This window comes from Mustela erminea, chromosome 8, assembly GCF_009829155.1.
Source record: "Mustela erminea isolate mMusErm1 chromosome 8, mMusErm1.Pri, whole genome shotgun sequence".
Classification (NCBI taxonomy): Eukaryota; Metazoa; Chordata; class Mammalia; order Carnivora; family Mustelidae; genus Mustela; species Mustela erminea.
Window position 1 is genome coordinate 111,366,739 of NC_045621.1, and position 23,679 is coordinate 111,390,417.

At 39.3% G+C, this 23,679-nt stretch overlaps 1 pseudogene; it reads right to left on the minus strand.

The window, feature by feature from the left end:
• Positions 1-6,310: 6,310 nt before the first annotated feature.
• On the minus strand, positions 6,311-22,928 carry LOC116597109 (annotated as a pseudogene).
• Between the last annotated feature and the right edge of the window lie 751 nt (positions 22,929-23,679).

Here is a 23,679-nt window from a genome sequence, read left to right on the forward strand (position 1 = left end):
AGATCTTATGTAAGTATGGTTATGATTTTGCTTTACTATATGTTATAGGCTGAATTGTATCCCCACAAATTCATATCTTGTTGTCTAAATTCCTACTCCTTCAGAATGTGACTGTATGGTTAGGGTGGTTTCCTAATCCAGTCTGATTGGTTTCCTTATGAGAAGAGGAGATTAGAACAGAGAGACATCTTTGCAGAAATGTCTGTTCATGTCCTCTGCCCATTTCTTGATTGGATTATTTGTTCTTTGGGTGTTGAGTTTGCTAAGTTCTTTATAGATTTTGGACACTAGTCCTTTATCTGATATGTCGTTTGCAAATATCTTCTCCCATTCTGTCAGTTGTCTTTTGATTTTGTTAACTGTTTCCTTTGCTGTGCAAAAGCTTTTGATCTTGATGAAATCCCAATAGTTCATTTTTGCCCTTGCTTCCCTTGCCTTTGGCAATGTTCCTAGGAAGATGTTGCTGCGGCTGAGGTGGAAGAGGTTGCTGCCTGTGTTCTCCTCAAGGATTTTGATGGATTCCTTTCGCACATTGAGGTCTTTCATCCATTTTGAGTCTATTTTCGTGTGTGGTGTAAAGAAATGATGGCCAACAGACACATGAAAAAGTGCTCCATATCACTGGGCATCAGGGAAATACAAATCAAAACCACAATGAGATATCACCTCACACCAGTCAGAATGGCTAAAATCAACAAATCAGGAAATGACAGATGCTGGTGAGGATGCGGAGAAAGGGGAACCCTCCTACACTGTTGGTGGGAATGCAAGCTGGTGCAGCCACTCTGGAAAACAGCATGGAGGTTCCTCAAAATGTTGAAAATAGAACTGCCCTCTGACCCAGCAATTGCACTACTGGGTATTTACCCTAAAGATACAAACGTAGTGATCCAAAGGGGCATGTGCACCCGAATGTTTATAGCTGCAATGTCCACACTAGCCAAACTATGGAAAGAACCTAGACATCCATCAACAGATGAATGGATCAAGAAGATGTGGTATATATACACAATGGAATACTATGCAGCCATCAAAAAATGAAATCTTGCCATTTGCGACAACATGGATGGAACTAGAGCATATCATGCTTAGCGAAATAAGTCAAGCAGAGAAAGACAACTATCATATGATCTCCCTGATATGAGGAAGTGGTGATGCAACATGGGGGCTTAAGTGGGTAGAAGAAGAAACAATGAAACAAGATGGAATTGGGAGGGAGACAAACCATAAGTGACTCTTAATCTCACAAAACAAACTGAGGGTTGCTGGGGGGAGGGCGGTTGGGAGAAGGGGGTGGGATTATGGACATTGGGGAGGGTATGTGCTTTGGTGAGTGCTGTGAAGTGTGTAAACCTGGTGATTCACAGACCTGTACCCCTGGGGATAAAAATATATGTTTATTAAAAAAAAAAAAAGAACAGAGAGACATAAAGGGTTTAGGTGCACTGAGGAAAGTCATACAGGGACACAGTGTGAAAGTAGCCATCCTCAAACCAAGCGGAGAGCCCTCAGGAGAAACTAAATCTGCTGATACTTTGATCTTGGACTTTCAGCCTCCCAAGCTGAGAGACAATAAATTTCTGCTGTTTAAGCCATGCAGTCAATGATATTTTGTTTGGTAGCCTTAGCAAACTATATATGATATATACATAATATGTTGGCAAGAGTATTGTCTTGTGAAATTTTAGTTTCAGTTGTGTGTATGGGTCCTAAGTCTCAATGCAAGATGCATTTCTTATTATGGGTTATAGGTCTAAATATATGAAAAACATTGGATTAGAAGAAGTGAAGGGTTTTGCCTTCCAACTTTGACACAAGCCAGTTGAACTACATACTTGCACTAGGCAAATCTGGAAAAGCACTGGCCCCACCTTTCACGGGGAGAGGCTGAGGAAAAGAAGTGGCTTTGCCTAGGCTTTGTGCTCCTTGTTAAAATAACTCTAGAATAGTGCTCTAGGGTGGAGTTTGGGGATAGAAAGTACAAGGTCTGTGAAGTTGGATGGAGAAAACATACATATTTATTTTTACTAATGTGTATAGAATATAAGCTTTTCTATAAACTATAAATGGAAGCAACAGATTTCAGTAATATTAGGAGTACCTGTAACTTTGTCACCAGTAAAAGTCAGACATCTTTTCATATTACATCTTATAAACTGTAACTTAATAGACAAATTACAGCCATCAATATATCAAAAGTATATTGGTGGTGTGCCTGGGTGGGTCAGTTGATTAAGCATCTGCCTACAGCTCGAGTCATGGTTCTAGGGTCTTGGGATTGAGCCTCATGTGGGACTCCCTGCTCAGCAGGGAGCCTGCTTCTCCCTCCGCCCCTCCCCTTGCTTCTGTTCTCTCTCACTCACTCTCTCTCCCTCTCTGTTAAATAAATAAGTAAAATATTTTAAAAAAGTATATTGGTTATTTGATTTGCTGATTGAACTTGTTATTTAATATATTAATAAAGAAACATATATTTATTATGCACAGATTGTTAAAAAAGATTTTATTTATTTATTTGACAGACAGAGATCACAAGTAGACAGAGAGGCAGGCAGAGAGAGAGGAAGGGAAGCAGGCCCCCTGATAAGCAGAGAGCCGGACGCGGGACTCGATCCCTGGACCCCGAGATCATGACCTGAGCCGAAGGCAACGGCTTAACCCACTGAGCCACCCAGGCGCCCCACAGATTTTAAATATATATATATATATGTATACATATATATATATATATATATATATATATATATATATATGTATATGTATATTTTTAAGAGAAAGAGAGAGAGAAGAAGAGAGAGAATCTTAAGCAGCCTCCATGCCCAGTGTGGAGCCCAACACAGGGCTTGATCTCACAACCCTAAGATCATGACATGAGCTAAAATCAAGAGCTGCACACTTAACTGACTGAGCCTCCCAGCCGCCCCCCCCAAATATTTTGATAATAACCATGTTTATACATAGTTTTCTCCCTTTGGGGCCCTATGTATTTTGTCTTAGGCATTTAAGAACATTTTTCTGAGAGTGGCCTATAGGCTTCATGAGACTGTCAAAGGGGATCTGTGGCAGATAAATGGCTAAGAAAATCCTCTCTACAGCTTTATTTCGATAGCCTCACAATCTCCCTCTGCTATTCTTCACCTGATTCTTTTCTTATCTGTCTCTCAGCTTCTACCCTTTTGATTATTATCAGACCAATTTCTTTTAACTGGGGATTTCTTTGGTTCTGACTTCGACTTGACCCTGTTCCCAGAGGCTGCCTCTTCATCTGCCACCTCTTGCGGTACCCACTGGCCAAGGATGGTGTCCTGCCTTGGTAACAGGGCCAGGAAACGGACCCTCAGGATTGCTGAGCACCCGCCAGAAGAAGGTGCCTTAGGCCTGTGGCCACAAGGCCATGCAAAGAACTGATGGCCATTTGAAAAACAACTTATATAGCCCGCAGCACAAATGGGAACCATTCTGTTCCAGACCCTATGGACTGAGGATGTTTGGCTTACTTTTGTGGTTTCCCCAATCATATCATTTCATATTTAGACCCCTTACCCCAGCTCATGACCTGAATGTGTAGCCCCAACCAAAGCCCTCTAGATTCTAGATGTCTGCATTTCCATGGCTCATTTGCACCAACAATGGCCATATATGGTGTGTCCACTTCCCAAAGTGTGTCCTTTCACAGCCTGTCTGCCAGTTCACAGTAATTTGGATCTTCACCCACTGGGGTTTCCCCTTGCATATGGCAATCCCATTCTGTTTTTCCCACCTGGTCAACACTGTGGGGAATTCCACACTGCACCAAGAACAGAGTGATAACTTCCAGTGGTACCAACCACCCCCTCTTTGTGGGAGAGATTATCCTAAAGAGAAGGAGGAACAATTCAGCGTCTCACCACCCATGTGTCAGTGGCACACTCTGGCCTCTAGAGGGATCCCCATGAATAAGGGAGAGGAGGAGAAGCAGTTCTGAGCCTTCTGGGGGCAGGAATCTGGAATCTTTAATCACTAGCTTTCCTGAAGAATAGGGCTCATGTCTTGGCCACATATCTTAAATTCACTGCTGTCCTTTAGTGTTCTTTGGGCACTTACCTGATGTATCCTGTCTAGTGTGTCCTCCCAGCAGCCTCTGCCCACTGTCAACATTTATCTCTGTGGGGGTCACAATGCAAATAGATTCTTGACTGCTTAGGCTCAGCCTGGCCTAAGTATCCAAGCACTTAGCACTAAAAGACTCCCTCAATGGAGGCTCCAAATTGTGGCCAACAGGTGCAATGGGTGTATCTAGAAAGCAACCAGTCAGGGACAAATACATACCTCTAATCTCATCTGGGTTTCTAGCTAGGAATAAACAATACTCTGTATCATGTATTGCTTTCTCTGTATCAGTTTTGTATTGTTTTCTCTGTATCAGTTTTGTTTTCCCTTTACACCGATTGTTAGAAGCATTGCAATACATCATGTTTCTTTTCTCACCTTTTTATTCAAAAATACTTTAAACACACAGAAGAGTGCCAATGAACAGCTATATCTCATCCACTTAATTTTAATAATTTTTAACATTCTGCATGACAGTTTTTAACATTCTGCTCTCTTTGCACCCTCACCCATCTCCTTGTTTGTGTGTGTGGGATTGTGTTTATTTGTATATATGCCCAATTCCTTCCCCATGGACCACCGGAAGCTAAGTTCAGACATCGAGATGCTTCATCCTAAAATACTTCTAAGAACTGTATCCTACAAAACTTTCAAAGCATTAAAGTTGCTCTGATGTGCTCCTTATCCCCGAAGGAACTAGGCCTTCTGTTATTTGGTTGGGAGACTGGTTTTCTCAGCAGGTGTATCAGCATTGGTGGGCACCAGATGCCAGGCTGTAGCCTCTGGCTGCTCCCAGGGGCCAGCCACTCGGCCCGCCTTTTATCGTTCTTCTGGATCTAGTCTTCATTCTCATTAAGAAGCCAGACACTCAGGGTCTGGGCTTCCCAGGCACAAATAACCCACCCTTCTTCTATTTTATGTGTTTTTTAAAAAATTTATTTTCTTCTATTTTATGTTTTTTAAACATTTATTTATTTGTGAGAGAGAGCGCATGAACAAGGAGAGTGGGAGAGCGAGAAGCAGGCTTCCTGCTGAGCAGGGAGCTTGATGGGGAACTCGATCCCAGGACCCCAGGATCATGACCTGAGCTGAAGGCAGACGCTTAACTGACTGAGCCACCCAGGTGCCTCTAAATGTTATTCTTTTGAGTAGGAAATACATTCACGTGTTGTCAAAGGGTGAATAATGCAATACCCCCTATCCCTGCCACTCCTGCCTCAGCCCTTCCGTGCCGCTCCCTGGAGGAAACCCATCTAATTAGCTTCTTGCAAGCCATTCCTCAGATTGCTTATATGTTTATAAGCAAATACATGGAATATAGATGGCTCCCTTTCACTACAGAAATGATAGCACATTATAAACACTGCTCTGCACTTATGTTTATCAGTAACTTTAAAAATATGAGGCACTGGGTGGTTCAGTTGGTTAAGCGTCTGCCTTCAGCTTGGGTCATGATCCGGGGATCCTGGGATTGAGCTCCGCATCCTGCTTCCTGCTCAGTGGGGAGGCTGCTTCTCCCTCCCCCTGCTCTTGTGCTCTAGCTCTCTCTCTTTCTCTCTCACATTCAAATAAATAAATAAAAACTTAAAAAATAACTTTAAAATTATATAACTAAAAGATAAGCACAATCCTATATTTGAAACTGATACCTAAATTCAAACTGCTTTGTGGTACTCAAGCTTCTAAACTGTTATACATATATAAACACCACCAAAAGTGGTGTTTGCTCCGGGAGGCTCCATTCTTACGAAGTGGTTTCCACAGAGACTCCTGCCAAGGTCCATCAATAGAAATCCAAAATCCAAACTCCATCTAATATGAAAGACAATCCTATCCGGTACCAAACATAACCCTAACTAATACAGTCCTGAAACTGTATGTTCCAAGCATGACATATACCATATGAAGTACTCCTTTCTAATATGTAACTTAACATACAGAAGTAGTAGACAGCTCCTATATTTTGGAGCTTGCTGAAATAATTTATATTTGCAAATCCTAAATCCTTAACCTGCCTACTCTGCCTTGCTCATTCCTTTGCCTGGAAATCACAATAATAGACCTTGCTCAGGTTTTCCTATTACTCTTTTCATCCCTTGACCGACCTGGTGCTTCCCACATGGCCCTGGATGGCATAGCATGCCCCTTCCTCTTAGAACCTACTAGTAATATCTTTCCTTTCCTTTTTTTTTTTGAGCTCTTAGTTTATTAATACTCTCATGAAAAATGTACACAATCACTACAGATAAAGTCACTGCAGAATCTTTACGCCTTCTGTTGTCCAATCTTCAGCTCACTTCTTTTTGCCAGCACCAATGTTAGCTTTTGTAGTCTCTCTGCATTTCTTCATTCTGCTCTTGGTTCCTTTTGCTGTTTTCTCAACATCTTTTTTCTTCATATATAGGCCATCTCTTGCAAGTCTATGTTTGGGTTTGTTATTCTTTGCATAATCCAAAGAATCATAAATCATGCCAAAACTAAAAGTCTTTCCACCACCAAAATGGGTTCTGAATCCAAATACAAAGATGACATCTGGTATGGTCTTGTGCATTTTTGCTGTTTTTCCTGAATGTCTGTTGTCTTTCCAGGGTGAAGAGCATCAGTGACCATCTGTTTCTGCTGAAGTAGTCCATTGATCATGAATTCCTGGTCTGGATAGTTACTGATGATGGTAGCCAAGCTTCAAACAGCAAGGGAGGAAAAAACCTGTCTTTCAAATGGCAACAATTTCCTGGTCTGTTGGCCTCACTGTGTTTGAATAATATTTAAACCTATATTTTAAAACAAACATGAAGTTTATATAATTAACGAAAGATATGGTAACATCTCAACTGAATGTTACTTAGAAGTTATATATCTGTGTAGGTGGAGTACAGGGAGAATTGCAATGGTTTGTCCAATACTAGATAAATTAAGTTATTCCCAAGACAAAATGGCAAAATGAGATTCAAAGTCAATGAATTTGATTCATGCTAACTTATCCAGTAAACTGATCATTTAAAAATAAAAAAAGAACTATTTGATTTCTTTCCTTTATATAAAAGGGAAATTTAACTGTTTTCTTAGTACTCTTCAGATGTTCCTTCTGTTATAAGAAGTAAAGAGCATAGCATCTAGTTCTGTCTAGAAAAAGGTGTAACTTACAGATCCAACACGATCTCTATCAAAATCCCGCCAGGCTTTTTCTTAGAAAGTGACAAGCCAAAATTTATATGGAAATACAAGGGATTCACAATATCCAAAGCAATCTTAAAAAGAACAAAGCTAGAAGACTTGCATTTCCCTATTTCAAGACTTGGTACAAAGATACGGTGTCCAACGTGGTACTGGCATAGAATAGGTATATAGATCAATGGAATAGAACTGAGAATCTAAAAGTAACCCCTTACATTGTGGTCAGTTGATTCCCTAAAAGATTGTCAAGATAATCCAATGGGAGAAAGAACAGTATTTTAACAAGTGGTGGTGGGACACTGGATACCCACATGCTAAAGAATGAAGTTGGATCCTTTCCTTATATCACACACAAAAATTAATTCCCAATGGATTGTATAAAACTATAAAACTCTTAAATGTAGGGGTATGAGAAACACAGAAGTATGTCTTCATAACTTTAGGGTAGGCAAAGTCTTTTTAGGTGTCTGACAGAAAAGTGAAAAGACAGGGATGCCTAGCTGACTCAGTTGGGAAAGCATGCAACTTGATCTCAGGGTCATGAGTTTGAGCCCCATGTTGGGTGTAGAGCCTACTTAAAAAAAAAAATAGGGATGTCTAGTGGCTCAGCTGGTTAAGCACCTGCCTTTGGCTTGTGCTGTGATCCTGGGGTCCTGGGATTGAGTCCAGCAGTGGACTCCTTGTTCAGCGGGGAGCCTGCTTCTCCCTCTGCCTGCCACTCTCCCTGCTGGTGCACTCTCTCTCTCTGACAAATAAATATATAAAATCTTTTTTTTAAAAAAGTAAAAGACCATCCACAGAGTGGCACAAACCATTTTCAAATCACATATCTGATAAGGAACTTATATCCAAAATATGTAAAGAATCTTATATTTCAATAGTAAAAAGATAGCCCAACAAAACATAGGCAAAAGATATGAACAGACATTACTCTAAAGAAGATATGCATGTGAAAAGGTATTCAACATCATTAGTAATTAGGGAAATACAAATCAAAAGCACAGTGATCAAATTAAAGAAATACAATTCAAAAGAATTGCATCCACTGCAACGGCCACAGTAAAAGTGAAAATAACTAATGTTGGTGAGGATATGGTATACTTGGAACCCTCATACACTACTGGTGGGAATGTAAAGTGATGCAGTCATTTTGTAAAAAGATTGTCATTTTCTGAAACACAGAGTTGTCATATGAACAGAAATTCCACTCATACGCCTATACTCTGGAGACATGAAAATATGTGTCCATGGGAAACTTATACATGAACTTGCAGTATTATTCATAATAGCCCCAAAATGGTAACAATTAAAATGTCTGTTAGCTGATAAATAGGTAAATCCAATGTGGTATAGTGATACAGTGAAATATTTTTTCAGTTACAAAAAGCAACAAAACACTACATTTAATGCAATGAAGTGCTACAAATGGAAAAACTTTAAAAACATTATTCTAAATGAAAGAAGCCATTCACAAAAGACCACATGTTTTATGATTTCACTTACATGAGATGTCAAAATGAGGCAAATCCATGCAGACAGAAAGCGGGCATGGGGTGGAGAGTTGGTGAGAAATGGGAAGTGACTGCTAATGGGTACAGTGTTGCTTTTAGGGTGATAAAATATTCTAAAATTGATTGTGGGTGATGGTTGCACAGCTCTGTGGATATACTAAAAACCACAGAATTGTATAGTTAAGTGTGAATTGTAGTCTATGTGAAATATATTACAATAAAGCTATTTAAAAGTGTGTAACTTACTTATCTTAGATGTTTAAGTAAAATATTTGTGCCTGGGTGCCTGGGAGGCTCAGTCATTAAGCGCCTGCCTTTGACTCAGGTCCTGATCTGAGGGTCCTGGGATCGAGTCCTTCATCGAGTTTCTTGTTTAGAGGGAAGCCTGCTTCTCCCTCTCTCACTTCCCCTGCTTGTGTTCCCTCTCTTGCTGTGTCTCTCTCTGTCAAATAAATAAATGAAATCTTAAAAAAAAATTCTTGCCAAAGGGCATCACATTTTCACTGAATGATGGAAAGAATATTTTAAATCCAGGGTAGCACTTAACCTTTGATATCATTTAAGTTTTGCATTATACTTTATGACATCATAGATTATTACATGTAGGCAGTCTTTTACTTTATAATCCTAAAGTTAAGAAAATAAAAATGGTTGCTTGAGAAAAGTTATTTCCAGAAGCCAATTTTTTTCCCCAGAGAAATTGAACCTTCTAGATCTTAATGTCTACCTAGTCTAAGTTAACATGAGTCACAAATCAGACTTCTTTTTTGTTAATAAAACAAAAAGTCCATTTCCTAAATCCCAGATAGACCCCTTCACTTAGAATATTATGGGAGGGGGTGCTTCCCCTGAATCATCACTGGCTTGGTGTTTTCCCTTTTTGTCTGTGTTGATTGTCTTACCTACTCTTTTATGGTCCTCCATGTAAATGTGGAACATCCATTAAACCATCTTCTGAGAGTTGTAGGAGTAGGAAGCTGTGGAGAAGGAAAGTCTAAGACAGGAATATTGGCTATTAGAGTGTCCTTGAATTTCTCTACTATTGCTGTAAACTTCTTCAAAGCAACTTGATAAACCTTTTCAATTTGTAATTTTAGTTGTTTAGTTCTTCATTTTTTTGGGTTTTGCCTTCAGGGAGTGGTGCTTTTGTTGCTCATTCATTTTATGACGCAAATATAGTAGTGACTTTAAGTCCCAAATGAAACACAAGTTATTGCACCTTGCACTAATAAGAGGTGTAGCATTTTGGTGGTCCACTTTGGATTGATTCTAGAGGGAACACATACATTTGAGTGTGTTGTCTCACCTGATTATAGAGTAACACATAATCTTTAAGTTTTGAGACAAAAATTCAGAGCAAGAGTTGATTCAACTTTATTGCAGGCTGCTCTGCCACTTGAGCCTAACAACCCCACAGGTTCAGCAGTTCCCAACGTATTTCTGGTATTTTTAAAAAAAGATTTTATTTATTTATTTGATAGACAGAGATCATAAGTAGGCAGAGAGAGAGAGGGAAGCAGGCTCCCCGCCAAACAGAGAACCCGATGCGGGGCTCAATCTCAGGACCCTGAGACCATGACCTGAGCCGAAGGCGGAGGCTTAACCCACTGAGCCACCCAGGTGCCCCAGTATTTCTGGTATTTTGATGGATATGATGGAGCTTCTGGAAAATCCCTGTAGAGGATCTCAGCTCAGACTTCTGGGATTTTGGAACAAAGCAGTGCCATTTTGTGAAGATAGATACTCCCTTTCTGAGAAATAGCTCCTGATTTACTTCTTAGCCATGATAGAAACCAAAGGAAAACACACTTATCATCTGACCTCAGTTGCTTATCCTGATCTGGCTGTTATTGGATCTATGAAGCCAAAAAGTTGGTCATGCATACTGATAATTCAAAATCAAGTGGAATAGTACATAGGAGATTGTGCATGAACATGTCCCGAAGGAGTAAACTGTGTGAGCAAATGGCTTGGATTTGCATGGCAGTTACTCCTGCTGTACTGATATTTTTCTCTCAACCCATATTATGGCTTCATGGGGAGTTTCCTATGACCAACTGACTGAGCAAGACTAATTTCCTTCTCAGGATTGATTTAAGGACGGTTCTGCATGATTTGCCAGTACTAATCTTAAGGTGTTTTTTAAAATTAAAAAAAAAATTTGGATGGTATATTTTACTTTATCTATTTTTAAAAAGATTTATTTATATATTTATCGGAGAGAGAGCGAGCGAGAATGCACAAGCAGAGGGAGAAGCAGGCAGAGGAAGAAGCAGGCTCCCCACTGAGCAGGGACACTGATGTGGGACTCGATCCCAGGACCCTGGGATCATGACCTGAGCTGAAGGCAGATGTTTAACTGACTGAGCCAACAAGGTGTCCCATACTTTTATTAAAAAAAAAAAAGACTTAGAGAGAGAAAGAGGGAGAGGGAGATAGGAGGGCAGGGGCAGAAGGAGAATCTTAAGCAGACCCCACTTTGATCATGGAATTGGACAAGGGGCTTGATCTCATGATCCTGAGATCACAACTTGAGCTGAAACCGGAGTTGGACACTAATTGACTGCACCACCCAGGAACCCCATTTTTGTTGATTTTTAAAGCAATCTCTGCATCTGATGTGGGGCTTAAACTTAAAACTCTTGAGATCAAGAGTTGTGTACTCTATCAACTGAGCCAGCCAGACACCCTGTTAAAGTGTATTTGTTAATATTGACTTATAATTTAGACTTTGCAGTGCATCAAAAGTCAATTGTAATTGATCTTGAAAAGGAAGTGAACATCACTTAGAAAGAGATACAATGACTTATAAGGACTCAAGGTCTTACTTTCCTAAGGAGAACACAGGAACATCTGGTATGAGGTAGCAGGGTGTGTAGCAGATGGTATGAGGTAGCAGGGTGTGTAGCAGAACCAGGCTAATGGGTTATTATTGTTGGCATTTTAAATATGAGTGGAAGGGTATTCATGCATGTCAAGTTTTTATTTTGATAAAGTTTAGACTCACAGAAATTTGTGAATACAGTATAGAGTTAACATAGACTCTTCACTTATCTGCCCCTAATATTAACAACTATAAAATCATAGAACAATGATCAAAACCAGGAAATTAACAATGGTGCAATACTATTAACTAAACCATTGACCTTAAAATCCCAGCAGTTTTCTCCCAGTGTCCTTTTAATGTTCCAGGAACCAGTCCAAAATACCACATTTGCATTCAGTGTAAAAATACCCTTGTTTCCTCCAATTTGTTTCCTTATTTTACCACAATTCATTTCCTTGTCTTTCATAATGTTGACACTTTCCATGAGTGTTGGTCAGGCATTTCATAGAATATCTCCTGGTTTAGATTTGTTTGATGTTTCCTCATGATTAGATCAAAGTTATGCATGGAATGTTTTGTCTTTCCCAGTGCATCATATCAGGAAGTAAATCTTGATCACTTTGTTAAGATGGTAACTGCTGGGTTTCTCCAACGTAAAATTACTAATTTTTCCCTGTGTAATTATTAAATGCTTGGGGTCAATAACTCTGAGATTATGCTAACATCCTGTTTTGCCTGCTGATTTTAGTATCCATGGTGAAACTTGCTTCCATTTGCTATGGTGTTTGCCTAAAAGGTATGTAAAATTTTTTTATTCCTTCTGTATTTGGTATATATAATTGGTATTCTTCCATGAAGAAGAGTTGTTCCTTCTCTCACATTAATTAGTATTAGTATGGAATCATGGATATTTATTTTATTTTATGAGTTATTATCTAGTACTCATGTTTTAGTTTATTTCCCATATTGCCCCAGCTTTGGCCATTGATAGTTCCTTCTGTTGGCTCTCTGTCCTATTGACATTCCTTCAAATTAATTGAAACATTTCCTGAGGCACGTGGATGGCTCAGTCAGTTAAGCATCAGCCTTCTTGGCTCAGGTCATGATCCTAGGGTCCTGGGATCAAGCCCCAAATGGGCCTCCCTGCTCAGCAGGAAGTCTGCTTGTCCTTCCCCTCTGCCCCTCCCCTGCTCATTCTCTCTGTCTCTCATAAATAAATTTTAAAAATTCCAAAACCCCCACTTCCTTATTTTATCACATCATAAGATATTTCAAAGTCATCCTATATTTTCCCTTATATAAGATTTTGAAGGCAGAAGAGAATCTATGGTGGCAATTTCAGGCAAATACAGGACTGATGATGAGTTCTAAATCACTCTGGTGCTGTTGGCAGCTAAAAGAGTCAGTAACAGGATGTTCATTCCCTTAGCCTTCCAGTAATTGTTGTATCAGCTCTCTATCACTACATCATAAATCACTACAAACTTAGAACTTAAAACAAATCACATTTCTTATTTCACAGTTTCTTTGGATCAGGAGCTTGAAAAGGCTTAACTGGACCTTCTGCATCAGAATCTCTCACAAAGCTGAAATCAAGGTGCTGCTCAGGGCTGGAGTTTCATCTGAGGATTGATTTGGGAAAGGTCCACTTCCAGGCTCAAGTGATTGATGACTGAATTCAGTTCCTTGTGGTCCATCAGAGGAGGGCTTCAGTTCTCAGCTGACTGCTGGCTGAAGGCCACCATCAGTACTGTGTCATGTGAACCTTTCCAACATGGCTGCTTGTTTCACCAGAGAAGGCAGGAGAGAGAGTCTGCTAGCAGGATGATGTCACAGTCTCATATAACCTATTCACCAAAGTGACCTCCTCTGATGTCCTTAGCATATGACATGTAGCTCTTGCATTTTTTGGTTAGAAGCAAGTTGTTAGATCAGTCCATATTTATGTGAAGGAAATCATGTGTGGGTGTGAACAACAGAAGTGGGGGATCAGTGAGACCATTTTACAGTGTTCCAGCACAGTTGTGTAAACCTCTAATTTTTTTCTTGGACCATCTAGAGTAGCTTCTCTTATATTGATGGTGTCCTGGTTGACCAGCCATCTTGTCAGGATTATATCTATATCCCTTCTGTGAACTAGCCAACTGCTGTCTGGACTAATCAAAGCTGTGAAGATCATAAAACCTGTAGCTTCCAACTTCATGCATCCAAATAATCTTTCCCAGAACACCAGGCTGTTTGGACATGCCCTCCACCTTTGAGATTCTTCAACTCTAAGAGGTGTTAGAGGCCCATTGCATCAGCAGACACTAAGAGAAGAAGGCACATCAGAGGAATTCTTATCCTATAACTTCTAGTATAAGTATGTATGGAAGATTAATGTTATCTGATAAAGTGTTAGTATCCCAAATCTATAAGGAACTTATCAAACTGAATACCCCCAAAACATATAATCCAGTTAAAAAATGGTCAAGAAGACATGAATAGACACTTTTCCAAAGAAGACATCCAGAGGCTAATAGACACATGAAAAGATGCTTAACATCATTCATCATCAGGTAACTACGAATCAAAATCATGAGATACCATCTCACATCTGTCAGAACAGTTAAAATTAACAACGCAAGATTGATGGTGTTGGTGAAGAGTTGTTGGTGAGGGTGCAGGGGAAGGGGAACCCTCTTTAACTGTTGGTGGGAAGGCAAACTGGTGTAGCCACTATGGAGAACAGTATGAAGGTTCTTCAAAAAGTTAAAAATAGAACTATCCTCTGATCAAGCAATTGCACCACTAGGTATTTATCCAAAATACAGATTCAAAGGGGGTATAAACACAGTGATGTTTACAGCAACATTATCTACAAAAGCTAAACTATGGAGAGAGCCCAAATGCTCATTGACTGATGAATGGATATAAAAGATGTGGTATACATACATAAACACACACACACACACACATGAATATTACTCAGCCATCAAAAAGAACAAAATCTTGTCATTTGCAATGACATGGATTGAGCTAGAATATACTATGCTAAGTGTAATAAGCCACTCAAAGAAAGACAAATACTATATATGACTTCACTCATATGTGGAATATAAGAAACAAAATGGACAAACACACAGGAAGGGGAAAAAGGGGAGAGAGAGAGAGAGAGAGAGAGAGAGAAACAAACCATAAGAGACTCTTAACAATAGAGAACAAATTGAGGGTTGATGGAGGGAGGTGAATGGGGGATGGATTATATAAGGAATAGTATTAAGGAGGGCACTTGCTATGATGAACACTGGTGTTCTATGTAAGTGATGAACCACTGAATTCTACTTTTGAAACCAATATTGCACTGTGCATTAACAAACTAGAATGTAATTAAAATTTTGAAATAAAAACAAATGGTGCTGGGAAAACTGGATATCCACTTTCAGAAGAATGAAGTTGGATCCTTACCTAACACCATATACAAATATTAATTCAAGATGTACCAAAGACTTAAGTATCAGACCTAAAACTGTGAAAGCAAAACTTAATGACATTGGCTTTGGCATGATTTCTTGGATAGGACACCAAAGGCACAGTCAGCAACAACAAAAACAGATCAGACTTCACAAAAATTTAAAATGGTGTGCATCAAAAGACTGTATATACAGGACAAAAGGCAATCCACAGAATGGGAGAAAGTATTTATAAATCATATATTGACAAGAGATTAATATCCAGGATGTCTAGATAACTTTAAAATTTAACAACAATAAAACCAAAGAACCTGATTAAGAAAATGAACAAAGGCCTTCAGTAGATATTTTTTCAAAGAATACAGATGGCCAACAAGCATATGAAAAGATGCTCAATATCACTAATAATTAGGGCAAAGCAAATCAAAACCACCACTACCTGCCACTCATTTGGATAATTACTATCTAAAGAAGAAGTAAAACCCAAACAATCATAAGTGTTAGAGGATGTGGAGAAATAGGAACCCTTGTCCAGTATTGGTAGGAAAGTAAAGTGGTGCAGTCATTGTCTACAACAGTATGGCATTTCCTAAAAAAAATTTTAAAAATTAAAAAATATATGATCCAGTAGTTCAACTTCTGGGTATGCCCAAAATGTCTGAAAGCAGAATCTCAAAGAGATATTTGTACACCCATGTTAAGGGCAACATGATTCAAAATATGGAAGCAACCTAAGTGTACACCAATGGATGAATAAATAAATAAAATGTCGTATATACATACAGTAGAATACTATTTAGCCTTAAATTGGAGGGCAATTCTGATATATGTGATGGCATGGATGAAAGAATACTTGGTGCTAAGTCAAATAAGCTAGACACCAAAAAACATACTGTATGATTCCACTTAAGTGAAATACTTAAGTCTTCAAAATCCTAGAGACTGAAAGTAGAATGGTGGTTGCCAGGGCTGGGTGGAGTGGGAAATGGGAAATTATGGTTTAAGTTATGGTTTAGGTAGAGTTTCAGTTTTACAAAATGAGAGGAGCTCTAAGGGATGGATGGTGGTGGTGGTTCCAGAACATTATGAACATATTCAATGCAGCTGAACTACACACTTATATACAGTTAGGATGGGGGTGCCTGGGTGGCTCAGTGGATTAAGCTTCTGCCTTCAGCTCAGGGCATGATCTCAGGGTCCTGGGATTAAATGAGTCCCACATCCTGCTCTCTGATCAGGGGGAAGTCTACTTCCTCCTCTCTCTCTCTCTCTGCAGACCTTTCTTCCTACTTGTGATCTTTCTCCCTGTCAAATGGGTGAATAAAATCTTTAAAAAGATAAATAAATAGATGGTTAAGATGGTAAATTGTATGTTACTTATCACTGTTTCATTGAAGTTTCTTTCTGAGGGTTTAACTTGTTCTTTCATTTTGAGTATATTCCTCTTTGAGTATATTTGAGTATATTTTGATTGACTTTCTGTGTTGGTTTCTATGCATTAGATGAAACAGCCATGTCTCCCAATCTTGAAGGAGTGACTTTGTCTAACAGATGAATCTTATCATTCAATATTGCCCTAACTCTTGGTTGTCTCTGAAACCTTTGTAATTTTTCCAAAAAGCCTTTTTTAAAAAAAATAAAAGACTTATTTATTATTGCAGAGAGAGAGAGAGAGAGAGGATGCAAGCAGCAGAGGAAGAGAGACAATTGCATGCAGACTCTCTATTGAGCATGGGGCCCAATGCAGGGCTTGGTCTCATGACTCTGAGATAATGACCTGAGCTGAAATCAAGAGTCAGATGGTTAACCAACTGAGCCACCCAGGTACCCCCTGTCTTATTTTTAATAGCTTCTCATTGCCGGGGTATGCCAAGACCAGTCAGTGTCCCAAAGAGAAGGATCCTATCTAGCCCCTAGATTCAGGATATTTGGAAGCTAGACCCTCAGGAAATAAATGTTAAAATAAAAATATGCAAATATATACAGTCCTGTGGGGCCACAAGCGTAATTCCTGCAGACTACCAATCCAGGTGATCTAGAGATATTTCCTTGGTGGTAGTTGCCAAAATTGGGGCCCTGGAGACTAATGTGAGTTCTTTTCTTTTCTTTCTTTCTTTCTTTTTTTTTTTTTTTAAGATTTTATTTATTTATTTATTTGGTGGGGGGCAGTGAGAGAGAGAGAGAGGAAGAGAAAGAACTCCAAGCAGACTCTGTAGAGCCCAGAGACCAAGATGGGGCTTGATCCCATGACCCCAAGATCATGACCTGAGCTGAAATCAAGAGTCAGACGCTTAGCTGACTGAGCCTCCCAGGCACTCCTGTAAGTTCCTTTTTTAGAGATACCAGTGAGCTGTAGTGAGGCAAAGGGAGAGCACAAAGATGGCATCCACTGGCCTAGTTCTCCAAGAGCAACTTTGTAGCCTCTAGATGTGTGCCAGACCTGAAACCTCTCCCTCAGGCTGAAGCCCCTGGATTAATAAATAGGCCTCTTTTTCAGAAAGACTGGAATTGCATTTCAGTCTGCTGTCTGTGCCCTGCCCTGGTTGTGGTACCCTGCCAAGACTGTCTCTCCGACTGTTATAATCCTGTGGGACACAAGAACTCAAGGAAATTAAAAATGAGACAAACAAATGGAAAGGTATTCCATGCTCATAAATTGGAAGAATTAATAGTGTTAAAATGTCCATAGTACCAAAAGCTATCTACAGATTCAGTGTAATCCCTATCAAAATACCTGAAGTATTTTTCACAGAACTAGAACAAATACTTCTAAAATTTGTATGGAACTACAAAAGACCTTGAATAACCAAAGTGATCTTGAGAAAGAAGGGCAGAGCTGGAGGTATCACAATCCCAGATTTCAAAGTATACTACAAATCAATACAGTAATCAATACAGTATGGTACTGGCACAAAAAAGGGCACATAAATTAACACAACAAAATAGAGAACCCAAATAAACCCACACTTATGTGGTCAATTAGTCCATGACAAAGAAGGCAAGAATTGTATACATTGGGGAAAAGATAATCCATTCAATGAATGGTGTTGGGAAAACAGAGTAGCTGCATGCAGAAAAATGAAACTGGACTATTTTCTTATACCACATACAGAAATAAACTCAAAATGGATGAAAGACCTAAATGTAAGACTTGAAATCATAAAACTCCTAAAAGAAAACATAGGCAGTAAACTCTTGGACATTGGCTTTAGCAATATTTATTTGGGTCTATCTTCTCAAGCAAAGGAAACAAAGGCAAAATAAACAATGGGGACTATCTCAAATTAAAAAGCTTTTGCACAACAGAGGAAACCATCAACAAAATGAAAAGGCAACCCACAGAGTGGAAGAGGATATTTGCAACTGATCTATCTGGTGAGGGGTTAAGATCCAAAACATAGTTAAAAACTCATATAAAGCAATACCAAAAAACCCCAAACTGATTAAAAAGTGGGCAGAGGACCTGAATAGACACTTTTGTAAAGAAGACACACAGATCACCAACAGACACTAATCATCAGGGAAACAATTCAAAACCACCACCTCACACTAGTCAGAATGGCTACTATCTGAAAGTATATAATACTATACCAATTGTTGATGAGGATGTGGAGTAAAGGGACCCATATACACTTTTGGTGGGAATGTAAATTGGTTTAGCTACTATGAAAAACAGTATTGAGTTGCACAGAAAGGTTATATATAGGAATATCATATGACCCAGTAATTTCACTTCTGGGTATTTTTTGAAGAAAACAAAAACATTAATTCAAAAGATATATCCATCCCTATGTTTATTGCACCATTGTTTATAGTAGCCACGTTATGGAAACAACCTAAGTGTCCACTGATAGATGAGTGGATAAGGAAGATGTGGTGTATACATACAAAGGGATAGTACTCAGTCATAAAAAAGAATGATATCTTGCCAACAGCATGGAAGGAACTAGAGTGTATTATTCTGAGTGAAATAAGTGAAATAGGTCAAACAGAGAAAGATAAGTACCTTATGATTTCACTTATATGCAGAATCTAAAAAGCAAAACAAACAAAACGAACAACCAGAAACAGATTCATAAATACAGAGAACATGATGGTTGCCAGAAGGGAGCGGGGTGCGGGGTCGGGGGATGGTGAAATAGGTGAAGGGGATTAAGAGTAACAAATCTCCAGTTATAAAATAAATAATTCACTGGGATGAAAAGTAAGAAGTATAGAAAACAATGTAATAACTTTATATGATGATTGATGATAACAACAGTTATGGTGAGGATTTTATAATGTATATAATTATTGGATCACTATGTTGTACACCTGAAACTAATATAAAATTGTATGTGAACTATACTTCAATTGAAAAAAATAAAGAAAATCTACAATTTAAATAAATAAATAAATAAATAAATAACCCAAACAGAAATCCAAGCTCATAGTTACAGAGAACATATTGGTGATTGCCAGAGGGAATAAATGGGGGCGAGGGGGCGAATAAAGAACTCCGTCTCCTTTGGTTGCAGTCCTGTGGGATCCAAGAGTGTAAGCCTCATTGGCCATTAGAGTCAGGTGATATAGAGGTGTCCCCTTGGCAGCAGATGCAAAAATCAGGGTGTTAGAGGAGAGTATAAGTTTCCTTCTGGGAGATACTGGTGAGCTGGAGCAAGGCAGAGGAAATGCATCAAAACTGTGTCCACCAGCTTCCATTCCCTGCCGGCACCTTAGTGGGTCCCTAGTTGTTTGCTAATCCAGAAGCCTGCCCATCAGGTTGGAGCTCCAGGATGAGCAAATGGCCTCTTTCACAGAAAGACAGGGGCTGTGTTTCAGTCTGCTGTGTGTGCAGTGCCCTTGGAGTGCCAAAAACTCTGATTGTTACAGTCCTATGGCACCTGGCACCAGAAACCCCCTCTGGCTTCCAGAGTGAGGTGATCAAGAGGTGTCTACTAGGCAGTAACTGCAAAAACCAGGGCACGAGGCTCATGTAAAAGTTCCAGCTGGGGAGCTCCTGGGGTTCTGGAGTGTGGTAGAGAGAGAGTGAAGATGGCATCTGTTGGCTGGAGGCAGAGAGAGAGAAAAAGGATGCTGTCCGCCAGAGAGCTGGCTGCTAGATATGTGCTAAATCATATGCCTTTCAGGCTGACACATTGAAGTTAGCAAATGAGCCTCACTCACAGAGAGCCTGGGTGCCTCTTGATCAACTGTCTCTGTGCAGAGCCTGGGGTTTGTAAACACTTTAAGAGCCATTTCTTAGTTTTGTCTAGCCTTGTGAGTTTTATGGTCACAAGCCTCATTGGTTTTCAGAACTAGATATATTGGGGGCTTGTCTCTCAGGATTAGGTCATAAAAATTGGGATACCCAATGTGAGGTTCAAGTCCTTTGCTTCTTGGGGAGAAGCTCCAGGTTTTGAGTTTCCTTCCGAATCCTTCCCAGTTGAGTTCCCTCCCTGGTCACTGTGCCAGGGATGGGGTTTATCGTGAGATTGTGCCCCAGCCTCTCCTACCTGCTTTGATGTGGGCCTTCTCTTATTGGCCCTACATGTAAAAGTCACTCAGTCACTTTTAATTGTTCCCCCCCGCAGAAGAAGTTCTTTAATATGTAGTTGTAGATTCGGTGTGTTCCTGGGAGCAGGTGAGTTTAGGATCCTCTTAAGTTGCGATCTTGAACCAGGACCTGGTAAATTCATGATGTCTGTATTTTATTAAAATAAAAAAATGTCGAGAAAACGATAATGACTGCAAAGGTAAGGACAATGTTCTATCTTATTCCTAGTAAACCTACAAGTGTTTCAGGGCTGTGAGGAGCCAGCACACAGCTAAGACCAGTTAACAACTGACACAGCTGCTGGTGGGTCCCCACAGGACCTGAGAAATAGGGGCTCGAATGCCAGGATAGCATGCTGAGGGTTTGATGGTGTCTTTATGGGGACATGCCCACAGTTTTGGCTCTTGCTGTAGAGTAAGTGCAATAGAGAGATAGGATATTTGGAGACAGTGTGTGACAACCTCTTATAACAGCCAATGAAGTAGAAGTTGATAGTATCTAATATTAATGAAACTTCTTAATATTAAAAATGCCATGAAGCATGTGTACTGTCTTTTACTGGACAATTCTAGGGAACCCCTGGCTAGGCCTGATATTCCTTTTTTTTAATGTTAAAATAAAATTTTAATAGATAAAGATTCTTATTACACTGGAGTACAATAAATTAGACCACCACTTTAAGATAGTCCAGGAGAGAGAAAAATAAAAGGGACATTCAATTGAAGTATACAACCATCACCTTGACAAAAAACGTCAAAAAAAAGAAGTTTTCAATTGAGAAGTTAATCTAATAAGGAAAAACAAATGACAAACCCCCCCCCCCCCAATCAGTGAAGAGACTGCATTTATTGTATTGGAGAGAAAGAAAAATGTGGACCCTCAACATAAATGTTAAAGGGATGAAAATAAGAAGCAAATTATACCTCCAAATAAAGAAACTTTTCCAGTGAAACATATTTAAACTAGTTTATGCATTCAGTAAAGATTCAGTCATATGTACTTAAAGCCCCACAGTGTTCTAGGCATAGGGAATTTACAGTTACAAACAAAACAAATGGAATATCTGCTCTTAGGGAGTTTAAACTCTTGGAGAGAGTGGGTGGAGACAGATCATATGTGCTGTCTAGAAGAAACCTACTCTACAGATAAAATCAAAGTGGGTACATTAAAATTAAATGATCAAAAAAGATATACGATGCAAACACTAAAAACAAATGATAAACAAAAACCTCAGCTGTATTGGCATCATTAATATAAAAAATATGTTTCAGAACAAGGAATATTAGCAAAGATAAAGAGGGATATTATGTTATGGTAAAGTGGTCAACTCGTTAAGAAGACATACCAATGTTAAGATTTCTGCACCTAGCAATGGAGTTTTAAAACACATGTAGCAAATAGTGAAAGAACTAAAAGGAGAAACAGATAAATTCACTATTATAGTTGGAATACATATTCCCAGGTATTGATAGGAAAAGAAATAGAAATCTATAAGCATATAGAAGTCTTGAAGAAACAGAAAATCTATAAGCATATAGAAGTCTTGAAGAACACCATCAACCAAATTGATGTACTGGGATTTAGAGAATACTCCATCCAGCTAGAACAGAATACACAGAACACACATTATTTTCAATGGCACATTGAACATTTACCACTCTAGATCATATTGTGGACCATAACGCAAACTCTAAAAAATTTAAAATGATTGAAATTACACAAATTATGTTTTCAAGGCACAATGGAGTTAAATAGAAAGCCATTTAGACAGTCTTTAAAATATTTAGAAATTAAAGAACATATTTATAGGGGCGCCTCAGTGGCTCAGTGGGTTAAGCCGCTGCCTTCAGCTCAGGTCATGATCTCAGGGTCCTGGGGTTGAGTCCCACATCAGGCTCTCTGCTCGGTGGGGAGCCTGCTTCCCTTTCTCTGTCTCTCTGCCTGCCTCTCTGTCTACTGTGATCTCTCTGTGTCAAATAAATAAATAAAATCTTTAAAAAAAAGAACATATTTATAAATAGCCCATTGTCAAAAAGGAAATAAGGGAATTTAGAGATCATTTAGAACTGAATGAAACTAAAAATGCAAAGTATCAAAACTTGTCGAACATAGCTAAAGTTAAAGTTAAAGGGATATTTAGAGCATTAAGAAGAAAGGTCTCAGATAAGTTATGGAGGGTTCCCTCAAAGCTAATACAAGATGGCCTGAGGCCTAAGGGAAGATTCTACATAAAGAACTACCTTTACCATTTGGGACACCAGGGCCCAAACTGTGCTGAAGCAGGGGCACAGAGGAAGTTCTGCCCAGGCTGATGCCCCTACGGTACAAGCTGGGTTCATGCTAAGGAAGATGAGTGTGAGTTCTGCAGGGGAAGAATAGGGAATGGAAGAGCTGGCCTGGAATGGAAAATAACTCAAGTGGTAGGAGGCCCTTCCAAGGCCCTGTGGTCAACATGCTGCTGCATTATTTTAATGCTGTGTGGCCAGAGCTTTGCTTCATCACAGGAGACGTGCAAGCTGCTCATCACCAGCACTGCACAGAGCTCAGCGACAGCTACCTGGCGAAAACTGCAGCTGGATCCAGATCTGCACTATGGATTTGCTGTGTGTCACCTTCAGGTTTTCCTTTTCATATCTAACAGATAACAAGTCAAGACTGACAGGGATCTGATTCTTTCTTATCTTTAGTACTCTTCTGAGTTTAAACCTGAGTCCTGTGTGCTATTGTGGGTACCCAGATTTATGTAGAAATGTTAAAACACTATCTGGAAAAACAAATGGCTCTTTGAAATCTGTGGAGAAGGTACCAGATGGAAGCTTATAAGGCTCTTGCTCTCAAAAGCCTTGCATCTAAAACATCCTTAAGTATGACTTAAAAAAAAATCATTCAGCAATCCTAGTCTTTGCTATTGATAAAATGTACATGTGTAAGCATACATCTGTGTGTTAGTGTGGTGGGCAGAATAACGGTCCCCAGAGTTGTTCACACTCTAATCCGTGGAATCTGTAAATGTTAAAAGGCAAAAGTGACTTTGCAGATGTGATTAAGGGTATGGACCTTGAGACAGGGAGATTATCCAAATGAGTACGA